Here is an 11,701-nt window from a genome sequence, read left to right as displayed (position 1 = left end):
GTGTAGGTAAGTTATTTCAACGTGAACAGTAGTGTAGGTAAGTTATTTCAACGTGAACAGCAGTGTAGGTAAGTTATTTCAACGTGAACAGCAGTGTAGGTAAGTTATTTCAACGTGAACAGCAGTGTAGGTAAGTTATTTCAGCGTGACCAGTAGTGTAGGTAAGTTATTTCAACGTGACCAGTAGTGTAGGTAAGTTATTTCAGCGTGAACAGCAGTGTAGGTAAGTTATTTCAACGTGACCAGTAGTGTAGGTAAGTTATTTCAACGTGAACAGCAGTGTAGGTAAGTTATTTCAACGTGAACAGCAGTGTAGGTAAGTTATTTCAGCGTGAACAGCAGTGTAGGTAAGTTATTTCAACGTGAACAGCAGTGTAGGTAAGTTATTTCAACGTGAACAGTAGTGTAGGTAAGTTATTTCAACGTGAACAGCAGTGTAGGTAAGTTATTTCAACGTGAACAGTAGTGTAGGTAAGTTATTTCAGCGTGAACAGCAGTGTAGGTAAGTTATTTCAACGTGACCAGTAGTGTAGGTAAGTTATTTCAACGTGAACAGCAGTGTAGGTAAGTTATTTCAACGTGACCAGTAGTGTAGGTAAGTTATTTCAACGTGACCAGCAGTGTAGGTAAGTTATTTCAACGTGACCAGTAGTGTAGGTAAGTTATTTCAACGTGACCAGCAGTGTAGGTAAGTTATTTCAGCGTGAACAGTAGTGTAGGTAAGTTATTTCAACGTGACCAGCAGTGTAGGTAAGTTATTTCAGCGTGAACAGTAGTGTAGGTAAGTTATTTCAACGTGACCAGCAGTGTAGGTAAGTTATTTCAACGTGACCAGTAGTGAAGGTAAGTTATTTCAACGTGAACAGTAGTGTAGGTAAGTTATTTCAACGTGAACAGCAGTGTAGGTAAGTTATTTCAACGTGACCAGCAGTGTAGGTAAGTTATTTCAACGTGAACAGTAGTATAGGTAAGTTATTTCAACGTGAACAGTAGTGAAGGTAAGTTATTTCAACGTGAACAGTAGTGTAGGTAAGTTATTTCAACGTGAACAGTAGTGTAGGTAAGTTATTTCAACGTGAACAGTAGTGTAGGTAAGTTATTTCAGCGTGAACAGCAGTGTAGGTAAGTTATTTCAACGTGAACAGTAGTGTAGGTAAGTTATTTCAACGTGAACAGTAGTGTAGGTAAGTTATTTCAACGTGAACAGTAGTGTAGGTAAGTTATTTCAGCGTGAACAGCAGTGTAGGTAAGTTATTTCAGCGTGAACAGTAGTGTAGGTAAGTTATTTCAGCATGAACAGCAGTGTAGGTAAGTTATTTCAACGTGACCAGTAGTGTAGGTAAGTTATTTCAACGTGAACAGCAGTGTAGGTAAGTTATTTCAACGTGACCAGTAGTGTAGGTAAGTTATTTCAACGTGACCAGCAGTGTAGGTAAGTTATTTCAACGTGACCAGTAGTGTAGGTAAGTTATTTCAACGTGACCAGCAGTGTAGGTAAGTTATTTCAGCGTGAACAGTAGTGTAGGTAAGTTATTTCAACGTGACCAGCAGTGTAGGTAAGTTATTTCAGCGTGAACAGTAGTGTAGGTAAGTTATTTCAACGTGACCAGCAGTGTAGGTAAGTTATTTTAACGTGACCAGTAGTGAAGGTAAGTTATTTCAACGTGAACAGTAGTGTAGGTAAGTTATTTCAACGTGAACAGCAGTGTAGGTAAGTTATTTCAACGTGACCAGCAGTGTAGATAAGTTATTTCAACGTGAACAGTAGTATAGGTAAGTTATTTCAACGTGAACAGTAGTGAAGGTAAGTTATTTCAACGTGAACAGTAGTGTAGGTAAGTTATTTCAACGTGAACAGTAGTGTAGGTAAGTTATTTCAACGTGAACAGTAGTGTAGGTAAGTTATTTCAGCGTGAACAGCAGTGTAGGTAAGTTATTTCAACGTGAACAGTAGTGTAGGTAAGTTATTTCAACGTGAACAGTAGTGTAGGTAAGTTATTTCAACGTGAACAGTAGTGTAGGTAAGTTATTTCAGCGTGAACAGCAGTGTAGGTAAGTTATTTCAGCGTGAACAGTAGTGTAGGTAAGTTATTTCAGCGTGAACAGCAGTGTAGGTAAGTTATTGCTAGTTGGGAGGAGGTGTACCCTCCCACGGTGAGCACTTTAATGACATGTATGAATCATTTAGAGATTCTGACATAAAATCTCAAACAATTGTTGAAAACCATAGAGTACTTGAATGTTGTCTTCAATACACCAATTTTACTCGCAGTAGACAATATTAATGGCGATATAGTCTATATTGTAACCTATCAGATATATTAAGGCAGACAAACACATTCGTAGTATCAATTACATGTTCCGCAATTGTCAACATTTATCTCAAGTGATGAATATTAAATTTATGCATAATGTATACTTACCCGTATGTACATGCTAAATGTTTGTAACTCAAGACATACAAAACAAATCTCTATTCATGAAATTACAAAGATACAGTACGAATAACAAACCTTTGTGAATATAAATGATAAAATTACGTACAGTCACTTCTGCAAAATGTAAACCAATCTTATTAGTACACATTATGTCAATGTCTTCCTCCTACTATATGTTAATCAAATTTTCATACAAGCATGAATATCTGGAAATGAGACATTTTCCATGTAAAGACGTTTTTACTGTTTTACACTTATACATGCTATGTTTTTCACCATTTATGTATTGATAATTTATAAATATGTTATCAGTCATAATAATTTATAAATATGTTATCATAAATATGTTATGCCCGGTTTGTGGCGTGTCAAAATTACAGACAAAATTCGCTTTACTGGATTTGACTGAAAATTGAATTGAAAAAGTGGTGAGGTGACCTTATAGGAGATGATCAGGCCAACCAATATGTTGTAACTTGCAGTTCATTTGAAGTGGTAGAATCTAGTTGTCGCCACAGACAATTTTTGCCATGCAATTTAAGAACCGTAAGGAAGCTCCCCAATCGACTATGTTATGTTATAAATGCAAATCTACCAAATAGACTACATCTGAGTACAAGATGGAGAATTGACTTATGTTAATGAAGTACGAATGACACAATTTGTTACGAATGACACAATTTGTAGTTAAATTAAAAGCAAATGTCAACAAGTCTCTCAGTAACCCATTGGTGACTTAAGCAATCGTAATATTACTCTCGAGGTGTGTAGCCGTCTTCCTTTTATATATCCAGTGAACATAAAACGAATCAGAGGTGATTCAATGTATTTTTCACACTAAATATCAAGAACAGAGATGACAAATGCATATTTTGTGTCTAATCAGTATGCATATTTTGTGTCCAATCAATATGCATATCTTGTGTCCAATCAATATGCATATCTTGTGTCTAATCAATATGTATATTTTGTGTCTAATCAATATGTATATCTTGTGTCTAATCAATATGTGTATATTGTGTCTAATCAATATGTGTATCTTGTGTCTAATCAATATGTGTATCTTGTGTCTAATCAATATGTATATCTTGTGTCTAATCAATATGTGTATATTGTGTCTAATCAATATGTATATATTGTGTCTAATCAATATGTATATATTGTGTCTAATCAATATGTATATCTTGTGTCTAATCAATATGTATATATTGTGTCTAATCAATATGTATATCTTGTGTCTAATCAATATGTATATCTTGTGTCTAATCAATATGTATATCTTGTGTCTAATCAATATGTACATCTTGTGTCTAATCAATATGTATATATTGTGTCTAATCAATATGTATATCTTGTGTCTATTCAATATGTATATCTTGTGTCTATTCAATATGTATATCTTGTGTCTAATCAATATGTATATCTTGTGTCTAATCAATATGTATATATTGTGTCTAATCAATATGTATATCTTGTGTCTAATCAATATGTGTATATTGTGTCTAATCAATATGTATATCTTGTGTCTAATCAATATGTATATATTGTGTCTAATCAATATGTATATCTTGTGTCTAATTAATATGTATATCTTGTGTCTAATCAATATGTATATATTGTGTCTAATCAATATGTATATATTGTGTCTAATCAATATGTATATATTGTGTCTAATCAATATGTATATCTTGTGTCTATTCAATATGTATATATTGTGTCTAATCAATATGTATATCTTGTGTCTAATCAATATGTATATTTTGTGTCTAATCAATATGTATATCTTGTGTCTAATCAATATGTATATCTTGTGTCTAATCAATATGTATATCTTGTGTCTAATCAATATGTATATCTTGTGTCTAATCAATATGTATATATTGTGTCTAATCAATATGTATATCTTGTGTCTAATCAATATGTATATCTTGTGTCTAATCAATATGTAGATCTTGTGTCTAATCAATATGTACATCTTGTGTCTAATCAATATGTATATATTGTGTCTAATCAATATGTATATCTTGTGTCTATTCAATATGTATATCTTGTGTCTAATCAATATGTATATTTTGTGTCTAATCAATATGTATATCTTGTGTCTAATCAATATGTATATCTTGTGTCTAATCAATATGTATATATTGTGTCTAATCAATATGTATATCTTGTGTCTAATCAATATGTATATCTTGTGTCTAATCAATATGTATATCTTGTGTCTAATCAATATGTGTATATTGTGTCTAATCAATATGTATATATTGTGTCTAATCAATATGTATATATTGTGTCTAATCAATATGTATATCTTGTGTCTAATCAATATGTATATCTTGTGTCTAATCAATATGTATATATTGTGTCTAATCAATATGTATATATTGTGTCTAATCAATATGTATATCTTGTGTCTAATCAATATGTATATCTTGTGTCTAATCAATATGTATATCTTGTGTCTAATCAATATGTACATCTTGTGTCTAATCAATATGTATATATTGTGTCTAATCAATATGTATATCTTGTGTCTATTCAATATGTATATCTTGTGTCTATTCAATATGTATATCTTGTGTCTAATCAATATGTATATCTTGTGTCTAATCAATATGTATATATTGTGTCTAATCAATATGTATATCTTGTGTCTAATCAATATGTGTATATTGTGTCTAATCAATATGTATATCTTGTGTCTAATCAATATGTATATATTGTGTCTAATCAATATGTATATATTGTGTCTATTCAATATGTATATCTTGTGTCTAATTAATATGTATATCTTGTGTCTAATCAATATGTATATATTGTGTCTAATCAATATGTATATCTTGTGTCTAATCAATATGTATATATTGTGTCTAATCAATATGTATATATTGTGTCTATTCAATATGTATATCTTGTGTCTATTCAATATGTATATCTTGTGTCTAATCAATATGCATATCTTGTGTCTAATCAATATGTATATATTGTGTCTAATTAATATGTATATCTTGTGTCTAATCAATATGTATATTTTGTGTCTAATCAATATGTATATCTTGTGTCTAATCAATATGTATATTTTGTGTCTAATCAATATGTATATCTTGTGTCTAATCAATATGTATATATTGTGTCTAATCAATATGTATATATTGTGTCTAATCAATATGTATATCTTGTGTCTAATCAATATGTATATATTGTGTCTAATCAATATGTATATATTGTGTCTAATCAATATGTATATCTTGTGTCTAATCAATATGTATATATTGTGTCTAATCAATATGTATATATTGTGTCTAATCAATATGTATATCTTGTGGCTAATCAATATGTATATTTTGTGTCTAATCAATATGTATATATTGTGTCTAATCAATATGTATATCTTGTGTCTAATCAATATGTATATTTTGTGTCTAATCAATATGTATATATTGTGTCTAATCAATATGTATATCTTGTGTCTAATCAATATGTATATATTGTGTCTAATCAATATGTATATATTGTGTCTAATCAATATGTATATCTTGTGGCTAATCAATATGTATATTTTGTGTCTAATCAATATGTATATATTGTGTCTAATCAATATGTATATCTTGTGTCTAATCAATATGTATATCTTGTGTCTAATCAATATGTTAAAATCGTAGTGTGAAGCCAGTCCACCAAATTGTTACTAAATATACTATGAAATGCACAGACAGTATCTTTAAACAAGGAACGTCCTTCAATCTCCTCATTTCTAGAGGAATAAATACTGGTATTCAAATTCATGTATTAGTCTTAAACCACGGTATCTTTTACAGCACCTGTCCAAGACGCACAGTCGAGAAAACAATTTCAATATCACAGAAACTCATATTCATTTGTGAAGGTTTTTGTTAAAAAGAAAACACATCGTCATGGTTTTTAACATACGTTTTGTACGATTTAGGGAAGAAAGTAGAGCACTTTAAACTCACACATCAGTCAACTTACATAGAAGACAACTACAATTAACGGAATGTTACAGTGAAATGCAAACTTTTGATTGACAGAGATACGATGAAGAGTGTACATTAAGGAAGAATGTACGTAATACTAGTAATGTAATATCGTTTTTGTAATTTCCACTCAATCTATAACTGATACACGGTGGTTATACATTGTCAATTGTCTAATTTCTAAGCAAGGCTGCAGACCTAAATCACAATTTCTTAAAAGCATTTAAAGTAGATAAGCGGTACATGCCATCATGGTATGTCATGATCTTTGGTAAACTAATACACGCTGTAACAACCCAAAACCTATTGTAAGCGATAGGCAATTTACGATTACGATTTTAACCGTTAAGTAACAGAGTGAAGTGTTTGATCTCTGTCAACATCTTCACATGAAACGTGCTTTGGTAGACAATGAATTTCCATACAAAAAATCAAGGTTGTATAGATCATATTAAAATACAAAATACCTACCAATCAATGCAACTAGGTCAACGTGGTTCAAACTCTAAGAATTTACCAGAACCTCAGACCACAAAAAATAATCCCTTATCGTCCATTAATTGACACAATGGAAGCCTAGAAGACGAGCCATTCTGTCAACAACAACACCTAGCACTGTTCAAACCATATCGTGATGTCTGTTGTAGCGTACCTCTGCGTAGCCTTTATAGAGATCTCGTGAATTTGCAATCACTGTGTGTTGGTTCAGACATGACACTGCTTATACATGTCACCAAACACCCAGTTAGATAATGAATATCCTTTATTGCAGTAGCTCACATGGGTGTCAAGACAATAGGTACACTAATATCGTATGTCTGGAGATGTCATTCAAGTTAAAGTTTAGTATCCTTTGTTTCATTTCCGTGACGTTCATAATTATGCATGACCTATTGTTATCTTAGGTTGGGGTCAGAAGTTACGGCAGGAGGGGGCGCCTCGGGAGAACCGGGGGAGGGGGGGGGGCAAGAAAAAAATTGAAGGTTCAAAGGGGGCCTTGAAAATTCTGATGGGCTGGAAGGGGGTCCGAAATATTTCGATCTTGATTTGGACCAAATTAAACATCAGGAGCAGTCGTTCACCGAATAAGTGATGAAGTGGGTGACGGCCATGCCAACGTATTTAGCCCGTTCCGTCGACAACTCATGGACATTATATAGGTAACTTATTTTGCTCATAATCATCTCCAGTGCCTTTCGAGTACTAGTATTCAAAGTGCATTCGAGTATACGAACAAGACTTACAGCAGCGAAATGGGCTATAATGCAGAAACATATGGCATCGAGTTGGTGAATGTACAAATCAACCAGCAAAATATGGTTTAGACTTGGAGAATATGATATCGTTCGACTAGATAAGTTTAAGTTTAAGTTTATTTATTTTCTAAAGCGCCTTTTCTATTTAGAATATTCAAAAGCGCTGCACATAAAATACAAAAACGTAAATAAGGTGAATGCTACAAAAACAAGTATACCGTTAACACCCTTAAAATGTCAAATGTTAAAAGGATAGTGAATGATCATTAAAATTATAGACTGAGACTTGTTATAAAAGCCTTAAAAAATGTCAAATATTAAAACGAACGTAAATGACCACTAAGATAATATAAATTTTGTACTCTGAGTCAAATAACCAAATCACAATTCATGATACTGATTTGACATATAGATAAATGTGACATCGAGTAGAATACAATTATATGATTAAATTTGGCCTTGATTACGGGCATAAGCTATGGTGATTGTGTATAAATGTATTGATTAACACAGAAGGATAAAGATCAAACACATCTATTGGTTGTTATTACGTCACGTGTCAATCAAATACGCCTATTGGTTGTTGTTGCGTCACGTGTCAATCAAATTCGCCTATTGGTCGTCATTGTCAATCAGATACGCCTATTGGTTGTTATTACATCACTTGTCAATCAGATACGTTTATTGGTCGTTATTACGTCACGTGTCAGTCAAATATGCCTATTGGTCGTTATTACGTCACGTGTCAATCAGATTCGCCTATTAGTCGTTATCGTGGTGAACCAATCAAACATGCCTATTAACATGTTACACCACTTATAAACAAAACCGTATATTCATCTATTACACCACACTACAGTTACTATAGTTACTAGAGTTATAGAAAAAGCTGTGTGATCCTTATGAACAGAGGAAATTACGTGGCTTATCCCTGGATAACTGGTAAACCAGACACACTCTTTTATGCTTTTCCGATGTTAATAATGCTGCTCATGACAAAGTTCCGGAAATTGAAGTAAGCCTACTCTTTGAAAGTTAGAGATGGAAATAAAAGGGTTCGTCACATGTATACATTAATCATACAACCACATCTCAGGTATTCATAGATTGTACATCCAAAGTGTACACCCAATTACAATATTGTGTATTCATGCCTACAGAATGAAGTTACAAACACCTTTACAGACACCTGGTTATTTACCTTTAGTAAATTGATTTCCAATATAGTCAGTGTCAATTGTCATTTCCTCTACAGTACGGTTAGAGATACACAATTCCTTACAGTCACTAACATCAGTCAAATTTCTCTGCAGAAGATTTACTTTTATTGCTATATCCTTGAGCGAGTAACAGTTAGGACAACTTAACAGAAGTAACACAATGTTAAAATATTTATCATGTTTTCATCAAATCGCGATCGTAAATTGTCCCGATAAATAAATCACTATACCCTAGTTTTTTAAGTGAAAGTTTAATATTAAGCTAACCATTATGGACATGGTTCGTGAGTTGTAAAATATATATTATTTAATATTAAGGTAACCGTTATGGGCATAACTCGTCAGTTGTAATATATATATTATTCAATATTAAGCTAACCGTTATGGCCATAGTTTGTCAGTTGCAAATATAAAATATCTATTATTTAAACTATAAACTATAATATTTAAGTTTGTTGCAATAGCAACAACTGGGATATATTTTTTCGTCAAATAACCAATGATAACTAAAAATTGGTTAGTGACTTTTAAAAAGACATTGTATCTGTTAATCAATGGTCAATATTATCTGAAGGTAATTTACTGCAAAGTTTAATCTTGAGTGAAAGCTAGGTTTAATTTTGAGTATGTCGCTATGTTAGTTTATAACTGTAATGTCGTTTTAGATCAGACAATCACAATTTATAACGTGTTAAAATATTAATAACTAGACATTGTACAAACTAATCAGTGGTCGATCATATCCGTAAATAGTGCAGTAACATATTGAAATAGTGATTACCGTCTGACACACATACCTGTAATCTGATACACATATCTATCATGTAATCTGATACACGTATCTATAATGTAATCTGATACACATACCTATCATGTAATCTGATACACATATCTATCGTGTAATCTGATACACGTATCTATAATGTAATCTGATACACATACCTATCATGTAATCTGATACACATATCTATCGTGTAATCTGATACACGTATCTATAATGTAATCTGATACACATACCTATCATGTAATCTGATACACATATCTATCATGTAATCTGATACACATATCTATTATGTAATCTGATACACATATCTATAATGTAATCTGATACACATATCTATCATGTAATCTGATACACATATCTATCATGTAATCTGATACACATATCTATTATGTAATCTGATACACGTATCTATCTTGTAATCTGATACACATATCTATTATGTAATCTGATACACATATATATCATGTAATCTGATACACGTATCTATAATGTAATATGATACACATATCTATAATGTAATATGATACACATATCTATAATGTAATATGATACACATATCTATCATGTAATCTGATACACATATCTATCATGTAATCTGATACACATATCTATCATGTAATCTAATACACGCATCTATAATATAGTCTGAAAACACACCTATTTCTAATCTAAATATCTATAATGTAATCTGAGACACATATATAATTTAATATGATACTCACAACTAATGTTTCTGATAAACATATCGATCGTGTAATCTGATACACATTATCCTGTAATCTGATACATATATCTATAATGTAATCTAATACATAATGTTATGTTTGCTGCAGTTAATGACACCACTAATTTATTTTAATATGTCCATGACCCCCATGGTCCATTGAATAGTGCCCAGGGCAATTCTCTACCATCCCTACTTGTTATGCATTTTTATTTATTTTTACTAATTTTCGTCACCCTTTGATATGCACTTCTCTTTAGTTTCTAATGTCAGTCATATCAGGTAGAAATAACGTGTGATGCAGGGAAAATGTCGATAAACATAGTGACGATCTGTAGACCTTGTACATATCTAGGATGTTGTTACTTATGTGTTATCATGGCCAAATTATGGAAAGAATCACAAAGCAAAGGTGCAAATAGAATGAGATGACTTTAATATTTCACATGTCAGTTGATAATAGGATTTGATCAATTGGACATACATATTAATTAGATATAGCTTATGACGTCACCACCGAGTAGTGAAAGTAGAGATGCATATATAATACCGGAATGATAGTAATAGTAAATACGTCTATAATACTGGTATATTGACATAATATAGATGTATATAATACAAGTATATCGTGATTGTAGAAATGTATATAATAATCAAGAAAGTCATCCATCCCCAGACAAGAAATGCTTACACAGAAGTCACGAATAAAGGTCTACAGCTCAAAATAAACAAGAAAACAGAATACCGTTTGTCATAACATTCAATCCATCACTACCCAACGTTCGTTATATAATAAATAATAAATAAACTGATTCTTCAGACTAATCTTCGCACGCATGACACATTTGAATCGAAACCCATTATTGCATATCGACACTCCCAAAACCTTCAGAAGATACTGGTTTGGTCCTCTGTGAAATCCACTCAATATCAAAGTGGTAATCGACCAAAAGGCAGAAGTCCCCCATGCAACAACTGCAATCAGTTTCAAGACATCATTGACACTGACACCATCACCAACACCATATCTGAGACAAACAAAGAAATGACAGGAGACATCAACTGCAAATCACGGAATGTCATATATGGTATACTATGCAAGCAATGTAATTTTCTCCTCTATATATATATCGGTGAAACTGGTCGAGACTTACGAAGACGTATGTATGAGCATCAGTATAACACTAGGTCAAACAAAAGTACAGATATTAGATTTATTGATATTTCCAAGATCTCTTCCCATGATACCGTACCACATCAGAAAAAGCCTTGAAATAAAGCACA

This window comes from Glandiceps talaboti, chromosome 22 (genome assembly GCF_964340395.1).
Source record: "Glandiceps talaboti chromosome 22, keGlaTala1.1, whole genome shotgun sequence".
Classification (NCBI taxonomy): Eukaryota; Metazoa; Hemichordata; class Enteropneusta; family Spengelidae; genus Glandiceps; species Glandiceps talaboti.
The sequence above is the reverse complement of the archived record's forward strand: the minus strand, read 5'-3'. Positions refer to the sequence as shown.